At 46.0% G+C, this 17503-nt stretch overlaps 1 long non-coding RNA gene across 5 annotated transcripts; it reads left to right on the forward strand.

Annotated features, from left to right (window-relative positions):
- Positions 1 to 8735: 8735 nt before the first annotated feature.
- LOC123149473 (uncharacterized) lies at positions 8736 to 12840 on the forward strand. Of its 5 annotated transcripts, XR_006474692.1 has the most exons (7): positions 8736 to 9295; positions 9394 to 9474; positions 9776 to 9945; positions 10405 to 11759; positions 12060 to 12227; positions 12312 to 12422; positions 12533 to 12840. It is a non-coding gene; the product is annotated as an uncharacterized lncRNA (long non-coding RNA). The 5 variants fall into 5 exon arrangements; XR_006474689.1 differs by having other exon boundaries at positions 9776 to 11759; XR_006474693.1 differs by having other exon boundaries at positions 9776 to 11759; positions 12536 to 12840.
- Positions 12841 to 17503: the final 4663 nt, after the last annotated feature.

Here is a 17503-nt window from a genome sequence, read left to right on the forward strand (position 1 = left end):
CGGTGCCCCCTGCCACCATATTCCTCGATAATACTGTAGCGGAGTTTAGGCGAAGCCCTGCTGCTGTAGTTCATCAAGATCGTCACCACGCCGTCGTGCTGACGAAACTCTTCCCCGACACTTTGCTGGATCGGAGTCCGGGGATCGTCATCGAGCTGAACGTGTGCTCGAACTCGGAGGTGCCGTAGTTTCGGTGCTTGATCGGTTGGATCGAGAAGACGTACGACTACTTCCTCTACGTCGTGTCATCGCTTCCGCAGTCGGTCTGCGTTGGGTACGTAGACAATACTCTCCCCTCGTTGCTATGCATCACATGATCTTGCGTGTGCGTAGGAAATTTTTTGAAATTACTACGAAACCCAACAAGCGGAGCATGTCCATAAAACATATCTCTCATATAAATAGAACAACCATTATTCTCGTATTTAAATGAGTAGCCATCTCGAATTAAACGAGATCCTGATACAATGTTCATGCTCAAAGCTGGCACTAAATAACAATTATTGAGGTTTAAAACTAATCCCGTAGGTAAATGTAGAGGTAGCGTGCCGACGGCGATCACATCGACCTTGGAACCATTCCTGACGCGCATCGTAACCTCGTCCTTCGCCAGTCTCCGCTTATTCCGCAGCTCGTGCTTTGAGTTACAAATGTGAGCAACCGTACCGGTATCAAATACCCAGGAGCTACTACGAGTACTGGTAAGGTACACATCAATTACATGTATATCACATATACCTTTAGTGTTGCCAGCCTTCTTGTCCGCTAAGTATTTGGGGCAGTTTCCCTTCCAGTGACCACTTCCCTTACAATAAAAACACTCAGTCTCGGGCTTGGGTCCATTCTTTGGCTTCTTCCCGGCAGCTTGCTTACAGGGCGCGGCAACTCCCTTGCCGTCCTTCTTGAAGTTCTTCTTGCCTTTCTTGAACTTAGTGGTTTTATTCACCATCAACACTTGATGTTCCTTTTTGATTTCCACCTCTGCTGAATATACCTCAGAAATGGTCTTTTCCATCCCCTGCATATTGAAGTTCATCACAAAGCTCTTGTAGCTCGGTGGAAGCGACTGAAGGATTCTGTCAATGACCGCGTCATCCGGGAGATTAACTCCCAGCCGAGTCAAGCGGTTATGCAACCCAAACATTTTGAGTATGTGCTCACTAACATAACTACTTTCCTCCATCTTACAGCTGAAGAACTTGTCGGAGACTTCATATCTCTTGACCCGGGCATGAGCTTGGAAAACCATTTTCAGCTCTTCAAACATCTCATATGCTCCGTGTCTCTCAAAACGCTTTTGGAGCCCCGGTTCTAAGCTGTAAAGCATGCCGCACTGAACGAGGGAGTAATCATCAGCACGTGACTGCCAAGCGTTCATAACGTCTTGGTTCTCTGGGATGGGTGCGTCACCTAGCGGTCCTTCTAGGACATAATCTTTCTTGGCAGCTATGAGGATGATCCTCAGGTTCCGGACCCAGTCCGTATAGTTTCTGCCATCATCTTTCAGCTTGGTTTTCTCTAGGAACGCGTTGAAGTTGAGGGCAACATTAGCGTGGGCCATTTGATCTACAGGACATAGTGTAAAGATTTTAGACTAAGTTCATGATAATTAAGTTCATCTAATCAAATTATTCAATGAACTCCCACTCAGATAGACATCCCTCTAGTCATCTAAGTGAAACATGATCCGAGTCAACTAGGCCGTGTCCGATCATCACGTGAGACGGACTAGTCAACATCGGTGAACATCTTCATGTTGATCGTATCTTCTATACGACTCATGCTCGACCTTTCGGTCTTCTGTGTTCCGAGGGCATGTCTGTACATGCTAGGCTCGTCAAGTCAACCTATGTGTATTGCGTGTGTAAATCTGGCTTACACCCATTGTATTCGAACGTTAGAATCTATCACACCCGATCATCATGTGGTACTTCGAAACTACGAACCTTCGCAACGGTGCACAGTTAGGGGGAACACTTTCTTGAAATTATTACGAGGGATCATCTTATTTAAGCTACCGTCGTTCTAAGCAAATAAGATGTAAAACATGATAAACATCACATGCAATCAAATAGTGACATGATATGGCCAATATCATTTGCTCCTTTTGATCTCCATCTTCGGGGCTCCATGATCATCATTGTCACCGGCATGACACCATGATCTCCATCATCATGATCTCCATCATCGTGTCTTCTTGAAGTTGTCTCGTCATCTATTACTTCTACTACTATGGCTAACGCTTTAGCAATAAAATAAAGTAATTACATGACGTTTATGTTGACACGTAGGTCATAAATAAATAAAGACAACTCCTATGGCTCCTGCCGGTTGTCATAATCATCGACATGCAAGTCGTGATTCCTATTACAAGAACATGATCAATCTCATACATCACATATATCATTCATCACATCCTTTTGGCCATATCACATCATACGGCACATGCTGCAAAAACAAGTTAGACGTCCTCTAATTATTGTTGCAAGTTTTTACGTGGCTGCTATAGGTTTCTAGTAAGAACGTTTCTTACCTACGCCAAAACCACAACGTGATATGCCAATTTCTATTTACCCTTCATAAGGATCCTTTTCATCGAATCCGATCCGACTAAAGTGGGAGAGACAAACACCCGCCAGCCACCTTATGCAACCAGTGCATGTCAATCGGTGGAACCAGTCTCACGTAAGCGTACATGTAAGGTCGGCCCGGGCCGCTTCATCCCACGATGCCGCCGAATCAAGATAAGACTAGTAACGGCAAGCAAATTGACAATATTGACGCCCACAACTGCTTTGTGTTCTACTTGTGCATAGAAACTACGCATAGACCTAGCTCTGATACCACTGTTGGAGAACGTAGCAGAATTTTAAAATTTTCTATGCATCACCAAGATCAATCTATGGAGTCATCTAGCAACGAGGGAGAAAGGAGTGCATCTACATACCCTTGTAGATCGCGCGCGGAAGCGTTCAAGAGAACGGGGTTGATGGAGTCGTACTCGTCGTGATCCAAATCACCGATGACCTAGCACCGAACGGACGGCACCTCCGCGTTCAACACACGTACGGTTGGGAAGACGTCTCCTCCAACTTGATCCAGCAAGGGGGAAGGAGAGGTTGATGAAGATCCAGCAGCACGACGGCGTGGTGGTGGAAGCAACGATGATCTCGGCAGGGCTTCGCCAAGCACAGGGAGAGGGAGGAGTGTTACGGGAGGAAGAGTGAGAGGCCAGGGGCTAGGGTGCGGCTGCCCTCCCCCCAACTATATATAGGGTCCCTAGGGGGGGCGCCGGCCCTAGGAGATCCAATCTCCAAGGGGGGGCGGCGGCCAAGGGGGTGGCTTGCCCCCCAAGCCAAGTGGGGCGCCCCCACCCCTAGGGTTTCCAACCCTAGGCGCAGGGGGAGGCCGTAGGGGGGCGCACCATCCCACTAGGGACTGGTTCCCCTCCCACTTCAGCCCATGGGGCCCTCCGGGATAGGTGGCCCCACCCGGTGGACCCCCGGGACCCTTCCGGTGGTCCCGGTACAACACCGATTACCCCCGAAACTTTCCCGATGGCCGAAACTTGACTTCCTATATATAAATCTTCACCTCTGAACCATTTCGGAACTCCTCGTGACGTCCGGGATCTCATCCGGGACTCCGAACAACTTTCGGGTTACCTTATGCTAATATCTCAACAACCCTAGCGTCACCGAACCTTAAGTGTGTAGACCCTACGGGTTCGGGAGACACGCAGACATGACCGAGACGACTCTCCGGTCAATAACCAACAGCGGGATCTGGATACCCATGTTGGCTCCCACATGCTCCTCGATGATCTCATTGGATGAACCACGATGTCGAGGATTCAATCAATCCGTATACAATTCCCTTTGTCAATCGGTATGTTACTTGCCCAAGACTCGACCGTCGGTATCCCAATACCTCGTTCAATCTCATTACCGGCAAGTCACTTTACTCGTACCGTAATGCATGATCCCGTGATCAACCACTCGGTCACATTGAGCTCATTATGATGATGCATTACCGAGTGGGCCCAGAGATGCCTCTCCGTCATACGAAGTGACAAATCCCAGTCTCGATTCGTGCCAACCCAACAGATACTTTCGGAGATACCTGTAGTGTATCTTTATAGTCACCCAGTTACGTTGTGATGTTTGGCACACCCAAAGCACTCCTACGGTATCCGGGAGTTGCACAATCTCATGGTCTAAGGAAATGATACTTGACATTCGGAAAAGATATAGCAAACAAACTACACGATCTTTGAGCTATGCTTAGGATTGGGCCTTGTCCATCACATCATTCTCCTAATGATGTGATCCCGTTATCAATGACATCCAATATCCATAGTCAGGAAACCATGACTATCTTTTGATCAACGAGCTAGTCAACTAGAGGCTCACTAGAACGTGTTGTGGTCTATGTATTCACACATGTATTACAATTTCTGGGTAACACAATTATAGCATGAACAATAGACAATTATCATGAACAAAGAAATATAATAATAACCATTTTATTATTGCCTCTAGGACATATTTCCAACAATTACAATATGCCGGTCGATGATGCTGAGTGTTTGGAGCAAGCATCATTTATATAAATATATGTAATCTACTAGTATACATTATTCTGATTCTTACCATCCAATTTTCAGGAAGGAATGGGTGAGAATCTCGACACCCCATCAATTGGGCTTAAGTCTCAAAAAACTTCAGGACATACTACATGGAGCAGTATACGGAAAACAATTGTTTCAATGTCGTCATTCGTATACTGTCATCGAGAAACATGCGCACCATGTGTATATTGTGGACCCTATCCATACATCACAGTCACCAGAGGCTAAAATTCCGACGCATTTAGTAAAATTACAAGGATTTGCGAGGGAATTCAAAGACGCACTCGAAATAAAGCAAGTCGGCTGGAATTCCAATATATCTAGATGGCAACGTTTATTTTCACCTGGTATTCCAACGAGCATAGACAGGTAATAAATTTATATATTTCATTGTCATAAACATTCAAAATACAAGCATTTCTTTTCGTTACCACAATATTCAATATAATATTAAGTTAGAAACTTGCAGGGATGTGTCCAATTGTTTTTTTTTCTTTATGCTCTGGTGGAATGATAAAGAATTGGTTCGTCCGGTTTGCAAGGTGAATATTCTCCGTTACAGATTTTAAGACCTTCTGCGTAAAATACTCATGCTAACTTCATATATTGCTTTTGCAGGATGGATATAAGTTGAGGAAAATAATTATTATACTTGCTCAAATATCATCGAATGAAATAATTTCTTAATCGCATGAAGCAGATCTGAATTTGTAATGGATTTTTAGTTGGATCATCACTGTATATGTATGCATGTTGACTTTGCATTTTTTTATCAATTTACATTGTAATTTAAGTGGACTTCAGTTAGAAACTATCGGATAGACAGCAACAAAGACAGAACGGCACATGCACATGCCGTGGGGGTAAGCCCGGACGCGCACGAAGACCGAAAGGGACGGTCGCGACGCCGTACGGAGCCAGGAGAAGAAGGACGGAGATGGATGGCAGCCGGGGTATGCAGGCGTGCGTTCACACGGCCGCAGGTGTTGAACCTCCACGTCGTTTTCACCGCCGGCGGCGGCGCCCGCCTTGATCAGACGCCGGGGTAATTCTTCTTCTTACGAAACCGCTAATTAGTTAGTTAATCTGTTTGCATTCCTCTCTGCTCAGCATACTCAACTGTTTTATGTGCGTGTCACTGTCGCCGGACGGCCTCGGAATTGTACTATATTCCTCTAGTTTGCGTCGGGTGAAATTATACAGAGTATGTACGCACGCGACTGGATCACACCTTTAGTATTTAAGTATGCACTGCTTAACAGATAATAAGAACTATGTACTTGTCCGGCCGCCGGTCGTCCGCTTCGCAAGATAATCAAGTCAGATACTGACTAGCTACCTGCAAATGGACCTAAGGGCATGTACAATGCATAGCCTTAAGGTGATGCCTCGAATGTCATATAGGATCAGATAAGACATAAAGTAGGTTCGGATAGGGAAGCGGAATCCTCTCCAGAAGGCGGGTACTTGAAGAGAAAAAGTGTGCCCTATCTACTCAAGTCGTCAGTGAGAGTGAGAACATAACAATAGCCACCGCGAGGCTCAACACTCATTAGACCGCACACATCAGTATGTATGATTTCCAATAAGTTGGTTGCTCGTTCCATTGTTCCTGAAAACGGAGTCTTGGTCATTTTACCCATGAGGCATGGTTCGCACGTGTCAAATGATTCGTAATCAAGAGACTCCAAAAGTCCATCAGCATGGAGCTTCTTCATGCGTTTGACACCTATGTGACCAAGGCGGCAGTGCCACAAGTATGTGGGACTATCATTATCAACCTTACATCTTTTGGTATTCACACTATGAATATGTGTAACATTACTCTCGAGATTCATTAAGAATAAACCATTCACTAGCGGAGCATGACTATAAAACATATCTCTCATATAAATAGAACAACCATTATTCTCGTATTTAAATGAGTAGCCATCTCGAATTAAACAAGATCCTGATACAATGTTCATGCTCAAAACTGGCACTAAATAATAATTATTAAGGTTTAAAACTAATCCCGTAGGTAAATGTAGAGGTAGCATGCCGACGGCGATCACATCGACCTTGGAACCATTCCTGACGCGCTGCTTTGAGTTACAAATGTGAGCAACCACACCGGTATTAAATACCCAGGAGCTACTACGAGTACTGGTAAGGTACACATCAATTACATGTATATCACATATACCTTTAGTGTTGCCTGCCTTCTTGTCCGCTAAGTATTTGGGGCAGTTCCGCTTCCAGTGACCACTTCCCTTGTAATAAAAACACTCAGTCTCGGGCTTGGGTCCATTCTTTGGCTTCTTCCCGGCAGCTTGCTTACAGGGCGCGGCAACTCCCTTGCCGTCCTTCTTGAAGTTGTTCTTGCCTTTCTTGAACTTAGTGGTTTTATTGACCATCAACACTTGATGTTCCTTTTTGATTTCCACCTCTGCTGATTTCAGCATTGAATATACCTCAGGAATGGTCTTTTCCATCCCCTGCATATTGAAGTTCATCACAAAGCTCTTGTAGCTCGGTGGAAACGACTGAAGGATTCTGTCAATGACCGCGTCATCCGGGAGATTAACTCCCAGCCGAGTCAAGCGGTTATGCAACCCAAACATTGTGAGTATGTGCTCACTGACAGAACTATTTTCCTCCATCTTACAGCTGAAGAACTTGTCGGAGACTTCATATCTCTCGACCCGGGCATGAGCTTGGAAAACCATTTTCAGCTCTTCAAACATCTCATATGCTCCGTGTCTCTCAAAACGCTTTTGGAGCCCCGGTTCTAAGCTGTAAAGCATGCCGCACTGAACGAGGGAGTAATCATCAGCACGTGACTGCCAAGCGTTCATAACGTTTTGGTTCTCTGGGATGGGTGCGTCACCTAGCGGTCCTTCTAGAACATAATCTTTCTTGGCAGCTATGAGGATGATCCTCAGGTTCCGAACTCAGTCCGTATAGTTTCTGCCATCATCTTTCAGCTTGGTTTTCTCTAGAAACGCGTTGAAGTTGAGGGCAACATTAGCGTGGGCCATTTGATCTACAAGACATAGTGTAAAGATTTTAGACTAAGTTCATGATAATTAAGTTCATCTAATCAAATTATTCAATGAACTCCCACTCAGATAGACATCTCTTTAGTCATCTAAGTGAAACATGATCCGAGTCAACTAGGCCGTGTCCGATCATCACGTGAGACGGACTAGTCAACATCGGTGAACATCTTCATGTTGATCGTATCTTCTATACGACTCATGCTCGACCTTTCGGTCTTCTGTGTTCCGATGCCATGTCTGTACATGCTAGGCTCGTCAAGTCAACCTATGTGTATTGCGTGTGTAAATCTGGCTTACACCCGTTGTATTCAAACGTTAGAATCTATCACACCCGATCATCATGTGGTGCTTCGAAACAACGAACCTTTGCAACGGTGCACAGTTAGGGGGAACACTTTCTTGAAATTATTACGAGGGATCATCTTATTTAAGCTACCGTCGTTCTAAGCAAATAAGATGTAAAACATGATAAACATCACATGCAATCAAATAGTGACATGATATGGCCAATATCATTTGCTCCTTTTGATCTCCATCTTCGGGTCTCCATGATCATCATTGCACCGGCATGACACCATGATCTCCATTATCATGATCTCCATCATCGTGTCTTCTTGAAGTTGTCTCGTCATCTATTACTTCTACTACTATGGCTAACGCTTTAGCAATAAAGTAAAGTAATTACATGACGTTTATGTTGACACGCAGGTCAAAATAAATAAAGATAACTCCTATGGCTCCTGGCGGTTGTCATAATCATCGACATGCAAGTCGTGATTCCTATTACAAGAACATGATCAATCTCATACATCACATATATCATTCATCACATCCTTTTGGCCATATCACATCATACGACACATGCTGCAAAAACAAGTTAGACGTCCTCTAATTGTTGTTGCAAGTTTTTACGTGGCTGCTATAGGTTTCTAGCAAGAACGTTTCTTACCTACGCCAAAACCACAACGTGATATGCCAATTTTTATTTACTCTTCATAAGGACCCTTTCCATCGAATGCGATCCGACTAAAGTGGGAGAGACAAAACCGTCGTACGTGGGTGGGAAGAGAGATAGAGCAAATCTTTTCGTCTCACGCAGCTCCTCTCTCTCATCTCATTTTTCCCATCCGGACCGGCGGCTACGGTTCCGCCTGCGCCGCCACCGCCACCGCCACCATCCCTGCTCCTCCAGTCCCGTCCACTGAAGAAGGCGCCCTCCTGAGACCTCTTCTCGCCCTTCGCAGCAAGGTGTGGGTGCCGGAGGAGCAGCTATGGCCGACGGCCTAGTGGCAGCGACGACCGGCAGAGAGCTGCGGCGGCTCGCAGTGGAGGAGCAGCAGCGGTCGACGGCGGCCCGGACATGGCGGCCGTCACGGGCAGAGCCGGGCGAAGAGGGCGCGGTGGCGGGGCATGATCTGGAGAACCGGTGGGCGGTGGTTCAAGATCTGGGCGGGCCCGACCAATGCGAGTTGGAGACGAGGTGACCGCGTTGACCAGGACACCGTCGCAGATCCCCATCTTGCCGTCGGGAGAGGAGCTCGTCCAGGATCCCCTCTTCTCCATAGATCCGCAACGGAGGTGCTGAGGAGGAGCTTCTTCTCGGGACGCCATGAAGATCGTCAAGGTGCGCCCCCACGCCCCCTCCCCTTGTCTGGGTATGCTAGGGAGTGCAATTCTTGTTTCCTGTCATGGTTCTCTGTAGTTTTAAACGCCTCTGAATAGGTCGCACTCCAGATCCCGCGTCGGCATGGCACCACTTTGACACAGAGTCAGCTTTCTTCTTCACTAACCAACACATTACAGGTAACTCTGTTTCCAATCTAGAGATGATGCATACAGATGTAGCAAAATCAAAAGTTGTTTCTGTATTCAGAATAAATTAGAGTAACAAGCATGTGCAGGTTGCCAGTTTAGAATTTAGGTACAACCACTCTTTGCTTGTCTGCTACCCGTGATAAAATTGATACACATTACATCTAAGTTGGTTCCAGTGTCATATTCTACCAACAGCCCACTCAAATTGTTCCACAACTCTCTATTTTTAGCTATGATTGTGTTGTGACTGTACTTAGTTCTCATCACGTTTCGTTCGATGGAAATTCAGGGAGGGTGATGTGCTTGAAGATGACCTCATTGGGAGTCTGAAAGTGTGTCCCCCTTGGCATAAGCACCATGGGAAGTAGAGACAACCGGCTCCGTCCTGCTCCAACATCGCCGTCCGTCGACCCAACGAACAAGAAACGCATCAACAGGAGAAGCACGGCACATGTACATGTACACATGCACTTCTTTCTTCCTGATTTTTTCTTCCTCTTTCTTCCAGTGCCTTGCTGTTAGAGCTTCTCTTCTTGGACCATCAACGGATAGTTGTATGCAGGCACTCTCATTTGTCTCACCCTTCCGATCCTTTCTGTGATTGCTAAATACTCCCTCCGTTCCAAAATAGATGACCCAACTTTGTGCTAAAGTTAATACAAAGTTGAGTCATCTATTTTGGAACGGAGGGAGTATTATTTAAGACAATTCCTCTTGATAGCATGTTTTGCCATGATTGTTGTTGTTGTTTATTTAACCAAAAAATAGATTCTTCTGAAGTTCAATGTTCCAATGGAGTATGTATTTATGTGCTTGCCTAATTATATCATGCCAATTGCTTGAGCAGCAGGCACTGGTAATTATTTTCCTAAGAGTGATATTGAGTTTCAGTAACGTAGACCCATCTGTTAATTTCAGTCTTTGGTGCTTTTTCGGATATTTAATGTTGTTTCAATTGGTAAGATAATGGGATGCAACACTTATTTTACCAGTTCTAAAGCATGACTAAGTATGGAAAGACCAGAGGCAAGTGTTATTTTCTCTTGTAAACTTCTTTTGCTTGTCTATCTCCCTACTGGTATGCAGGTCTTTAATTGATAGTTTATTATATATAGTTTGCTTTATATAGAGTTTATTATATAAAGTGATCTCAAGGCGTTGGGCATCCTGATGGTAAGTGCATTACACATCATGCCAGATCATGAATTTTGCAAGAATAGGCATTTCTTGGCTCCTCACATCCTTCATCCAAGATTAATGTCAGTATGGTCTGGCTATACTTTACATAAACTGTATACTCAACTGTTAAACAAGTACACAGAATGACAGAAGTACTTAGAATGCATCATTTTGCTCAGGAACTGGACTGAACTTGCTTTACAGAAGTACTGCATGCACTTCTATTTTTTATCCGATGATATGGCACATAAGTTAATGCCAAATCCAGTGTAAAGTAATTCTTTTGTAAGTCGGCATCATTATTTTTGCATATGTATATTTTCATTCCAGGCGCAAAGGTCAAGCTTACGGTGCATGTTCTTTTAGGGTCCTAGGAAGAAGAGTACCTTTTCCTTGGAATCGAGAGCATAGGGCAATGCCATGGGGTACCATGTTGAAAAGTAGGGAGATGTGGTATTTTGTTTTGCTCATCTGAAGTTCGGCATGTTTTATTGACATCTTGTAAGGCTACAGGTAAAACAATGTGGGGTCTCTTTTATTGGCATGTTTCTGTCTTGGTAAGCATGCATCAAACAGGCTTAGGTTGGTTAGAACAAGGTGTGGCGGTCAAGGGATGATGCTGTAATATTATTAGACTGCTGTTATTTCTGGTCTGCATGCATTTCTGGCCGGACAAGCTGGTTAACTGATGCGGCACTGTGTCAGTGAAACTGGGGCAATATTTTCATTGCTGTATACTATTGTTACACATACGATTTCATAGTTTGGCAAGTATCACAAAATTTGTGGTTAAGTCATTTCTGAATAATGTTTAGTTTCCCGCTTGGCATGCTTCTTTACATCAATCGATCAGATTCACCGCCGTTGGCCAGAGTTGCGCCTAATTCATACTGATGTTAAGGATGAACTCTCTATTTTCTAATAGATCAGACTGGATTCTATGTTCTGTCCATGCCCTGTTCACTGGCATTGCCTCTTGATTCCCCTCTTAAGTAGAAGATCCACAGTAAGCATAGCAAGTCCACTTGAGGAGCAAATGTTGTTTATCACCGCATCTCTTCTCATGTTGACAAGCAAGCCCGATATCTATGAAGGTACACCTTTGTGCTTGGTGGTAAACCTGTTTCTTTTTCAGTTATGTTCAGCATTTCCTTGATCATTTTGTATTATTATTTTAGTATTTTGCTCTGCATTAAGATTTATGCACGGTCTGGTACTTAGAAGAATATATTGTTGGTTTGTCGATGATTTTCTCCTTGTTTGATTTTGACATTAATTTAACAATGAGTACTTAAATTCTGAATTCTGGAGTGCATGGCAGCTATATAGATCCATTATAATTTGGTTTGAGCTATGCGACAGAAATAAGCTTCATGCTTCTCTCAACATAATAGGCACCATACAAGGCGGCGACGGCGTACCGCTCAATACCTGCAGCCCCTGGTATGGACAGGAAAATATGAGCTTCTCGGCCTCGATGACGTCCTCGTGCCTCTATCTAAAATGGCAGATATGTTTGTTTCTCTGGTGGGACGGCAGTTCTTCCGAAGCTTTGCTTTTCGGTATGACATGTTTAGTACTTTAGTTATGCTTCTCGGGCAGCATTTGAATGGTTCTCAGACTACTTTCTCTTGTGATCGCTTTAGCGATGAGGAGATTCGAGTGCATCTTAATTATTGACACCTCATTCTATGAGAAGCTCGGCAAGAAAGGCAGCAGCTGACGGGAGGATGTACCGAGGCCTGCGGCGGACTCAGGTGTGTGTGCTCGTTGGTGGTTTCAGTTTCGTAATTCCCATTACACCTAGCCTCTGTTCGCTCAATCTTTGAGAATTTTTGTTTGTCATTGCATTGTTGAGTACGTGCAGCAGGATGGAAAGCAGCGAGCAACGATGCATACTTCAGGGAAGCCTGCTGTTTCTCCTCGCCAAGACCTAAGATAGCACGAGGTCCGCGCAGATAGAGGCACTCATGCAGGAAAGAGACGAGGGAGCAGCTGGTGGTCCGGACGACGAAGATCAGCTGAACGTTGGCTCCCATGAAGTTGATTGATTGTGCCTCTGCTTTTGTGCCGCTTGCGTTGCTTTTGAACCACTGTCATTTGTGTCATTGGTGATGTAAACTATAAGGACATATCAATAATATCTATGACTCCTAAGGCTGTTCTCTTATCACATGTTTCCGTTGTTGTGTACTTGTTACTTTTCGAGTCAGAACCATGCAATAACGTGGAAGGGGCATGCTTAACCTGGCAGCACCCAGCTTTCTCTCAGGCGGCGCGCCCCAACCGCTAGTATACAGTATTGTACTTCATTTCTGAGCACGCGAAGCTTGCGATTCTCATGCCACAGCGCTAGCTTTACACTCACATACTAACTACTCCTTCCGTTTCTAAATATAGGATCTATTAGAGATTTTTAATGAATGTAGATGTATTTTAAAGTGTCGGTTCATTTATTTTGCTTCGTATGTAATTTGTATTGAAATCTCTAGAAAGTATTACATTTAGAAACGAAGGGAGTAGTACCGTAAAAGCTTATCACTTTTGACAGATTACTTTGTGCTCCATGCATACCACGCCTTCGTATCCATTGGACTATTGGAGAGCAGGTCGCTCACAAAGGATTAACGGAACGAATGAATGTTCGGTGGTCATGATGCATGCCAAGGGCAAGTTCTTTTGAACAGATTTTGAATTATCTCGGTCTGAAAAATCTTTAGCCAAAAGAACTTGATTGTCTTTCCAAAATCTTCAAAGAATTCTACAGAATCCTAGCGCAATCCAAAATCTCCAATACAGGTGAATTTTCCCAGAATCTTAGGATTCTGGCGAGTCCCGCCAAAGAAAATGATTGGAGTTAACAGAGCACTTTTTATGACATTCATAAATCACTTTCGTACTCATTCGACTAGATACTGTTAAAACAACAAAGTGTTAATAATTCATCAAACAATTTTTGTCTAAGGATAGTAAACACATTTGAACACACCAACTCTTTCCGGAATCTCAAACTACAATCTCAGAAAAGAACTCGATAACGATACTGGGAGAAGCAGATTCTTTGAGAATTTTCTAGAATCTTGATTCCGTAGAATCCTGCGTGAAAAGAACTGGCTCAAGTCTCTTCATAGGAAGGGCAGTATACTTTTTGCTGCAACAATACCGCGACAAGCAAGAATTGTATGATTCAATCCAACTTAATTTGGTAGTACACAGAAGGTTGAACCGGATCCCCCCCTCCCCGCGTCGCCTCCTCTGAGGCGACTCGGGGGCAACCCTAGCGCCGCCACCGCGGTTCCCCCTCCCTCTTCCTCCTCTCTGTCGCTGCCAGAGGGGCGCCCAGTGCTCGACGTGCATCCCGAATGATGGTGGCGGAGGGGATATGGCGCCTCCTCCTCGGATGGAGGGTCACGGGCCTCGGGGCGATGGCCCCAGTCGGCGGCGTGCGGCGCGACCTGGGCACCGGCAGGTGCTGGTGGGTGGCCTCCCACGGCTGTGTGGGCTGCGTGGAGGTCACGGTCGTTGGCGCAGCGGCGGCCCCTCGTAGTCCGCCGGGCACCATGGTGAAGCTTCGGTGCCGGCCCGATCTGCTCCGATCCGTGGTGGCGCTGGTCCCTGGCGGCGGTGTCCATCGTCCCATGGTGCCGGATGGCCGGATCTGGCATTTGGGTGTGGTTCCGGGGGAAACCCCTGGCCGGCGCGGCGCCCCCCAAAGTCGACGTCCTGGGCGCCAAGCCCCTCCTTGGAGGCTTTAGGGTGGACCCCCCTCCCGCCTCCTCCCTAAGCTCCGGCGAAAGCCAGTTCTCCCCTGGTTTGGGCGTCGACGGCACCTCGGTGGCGTGTTCCTTCTTGAAGGCGGTGGTCGGAAGTTGCTCTTGGTGGTGGAGCGGTCGGTGTCTCGGCTCCAAAGCATGGTGGCATGGTTGTCCTGCTCCTCTTCTTCGGCCTTCGTCATGGATGCGCACCTTCGTCCGAAAGCACGCGTCCCTTGCTCCATGCTGCCACTGCTGGATTTGGTTCTCGTCGGGTTGGCCTTCTGTTGCTCGTGGGTCAGCGTTGTCTGCTTTTCCTATGGCAGCTCGGTCACCTGGAGCTGGGCTATGTGTAGCCACTTTGCTCGTCGCCGGTGCGGCACCCATCGAGCCTGGTTGAATGGGTAGTGGCCCTCTGCGACAGTGGAGACATCTCAAGTGTTGCCCAAGTTTGGCCATGGATGTAGCTGGCGCTCGATGCTTGCACGACTTGTCCCTCCTCCCAAGTACCTAGTTGGCTAGTTGGTGTAGGCGTAATGATGGTCATCGGCTTCCATGCTCTATTGTTGGCACTGTGTTGTTCTGCCTAGCTCTATGTATCTTCTTTCCGCTTTGCATTGCATTCTTCCCTTTGTAATGTGATGTCCCTGTAATCCTGGTCGGTTGATGGCTTTGTTAATTCAAAGTCGGGCTAGGTTCGAGCTCTTCTCGGACTCGGCCGGCGTCTTTTCTCTAAAACCAACAAAATTTGGAACCATGCATGAGACGACCGGAATCTAACGGACGAACAGAGGGAAGATCTAGCATTTGAAGCTTTCTTATGCTTCACCTTTACGTTGGTTCGCTAGCTTGCTAGCTAGGTTGGCACCTTGAGTTCGTGGACCGTTGACATTTCGTGCAGACTTTTTTATACATAATCTGGGTCAGTTTCAACGATACGCTGCTGCTAGTGGCCAGCTGCTGACTCCCTGGGAAATATAGGTGTATGCCAAGGCAAGGGTCAACGCCAGGACATCAATGGAAGGTGGAAACAGCTTTCTGATGGGTTTGGCGACTTGCATGCATGCCGACTTTCCAACGTTGGTTCCTTGCGGCGCGCATGCAGATGCAGGTCATGTTAGGCAACGGCATGGCGGCACCAATCGGTTGGAACGCATCAGGGCTTGAGACTAGCCTAAAGCTTAACTATTTTTAAAGTCAACGGCGTTGACCTAACACAACCGAAGCTGCAAACATGAAAGACAGCAGAACATGCAGTTGCTGCCTGCACGCGTGTCGGATGTGGTCACGTCGCGTGCATGCGGTTCCACTTCTCACGATCCGGTGGCCGGCCGGCGACTTGTCGCGGACCTTGACCCGTGCGAATCCATTGTACTAGTACGTTCTTTTGCCAACTTTCCCCGGCGAGATTCATGCACGTAAGTGCTACTCCCTCCGTTCGGAATTACTTGTCTCGGATATAGATGTATCTAGAATTAAAATACATCTAGATACATCCATTTCTGCGACAAGTAATTCCGAATAGAGGGAGTATAAACGAGTCACTAATTTGCTCGTGGTGGTCTCCCATACTACTCCACACGTGAGTTGGAAACCGGACGGTTCCTTTGTCCGAGCTAGATTTTTAGTGGGTTCACCCAATATTTACCCACTAGGCCACTAGTAGATGACAAGACTATGACCGAACGATCAAGCACGTGCCGTAGTAAAAGTATACACCACTCCTTGGCCGGCCCCAACCAAGTGTGCTTGGCTATAGATGGCCCATTCGAAAAGTCCATAGATGGACGAGGGCAAGCACACGATGAAGTATTCCCGTCGACGAATCTCCGGCTTGTACTAGAAAAGAAGCGATGCGGCATCCGTGTCGGAGATCCGGATGAAGACTTGGTAAGCTTATCTCGGGGCTGACGATGCGGATAGGACGGATAGAGGGGCAACCGGTCAAGACAGAATGTGGAAACTAATTTCTCGCATGGACCTTTGTGTATACGGGATCATCAAATCACGAAAATCTTTTGCGGCACCACGTGACATATATGGCAAGCAATTCAAATAATTCAAAAAAATAACAAAAATATTTTGCGGCTCCACCCGGCACCGGGATACGACTCACACGGGCAGCGTACGCTACAAGGGGACAGCGATCGTGCAAGCGTGCGTTCTCATGGCCGCCGGTTGTTAACTTCCAAACGGATCGATTTACTTGTCGTGGTTTTAATTCAACTTTAAACTAAAACCACAACAAGTAAATCGGAACGGAGGAAGTATATTTTTGACGATCAAGGAATGGACTTTTGCGGCTTGGTAAACTAGTGCTTTTCTTTAGATCTACTAGTTCTTTCTTTTTTGAGTTGTTGATTATTTTTTGCGATAGCTACCTGCTTATTACAAACGCTCAATAGTCCATTTTTAGCACGTGTAGCTTTAGGTTTCCCATGCCACGGCTCGTACCTTTCGCCCTCCTGCATGCATGCATGCACACGAGTCGGCATAATCGTGGAGTTTGTTTCTTCATTTCCTTTTGTGCGGCATCGATGAGCTATTTAGGTTTGGTCGATCCAGAAAGAGGTGACGTGTAGGTGGCCGTTGGAGCAGGTCTCTCCTTGCGAAATGTCCAGTAGTCATGCATGATGCATGCAAATTCTTAACAATTTCTTCTGAATTAATCGATCAAACGGGAGAATATTTATTTTGACCAAGATAGGTAAGAGCATTTGAAGCCTTCTTGGAGCCTTTTAATTAGCTAGTACTACTACGCACAAAGAGTTGCTTTGACGTCAAACCAAAAAATAAGTTTGCAAAGAAACGAGAGTTCATTTTTAGATGAATAAATATAGTAGCCATGAGTGTTGACCTTTCAGGGTAGACTTCCCTACGGCCATTTTTTGTCCCTTGCCGTGCTCATGCATGCATGCAGGTCGCTGATACGTAATTATTTTTGTATGTAAATGACTTGTCAGCATGATCACCAGAGCCGGCCTTCGTATCTACGTGTGCATCACCGCATCTGGACTTCTGAAGTTTTGGTACGTCCAGTTACGGGTCAGAGAAGAAGAGCACGGAAGCTCTAGCTAGTGGCCGGC

Source organism: Triticum aestivum, chromosome 7A (assembly GCF_018294505.1).
Source record: "Triticum aestivum cultivar Chinese Spring chromosome 7A, IWGSC CS RefSeq v2.1, whole genome shotgun sequence".
Classification (NCBI taxonomy): Eukaryota; Viridiplantae; Streptophyta; class Magnoliopsida; order Poales; family Poaceae; genus Triticum; species Triticum aestivum.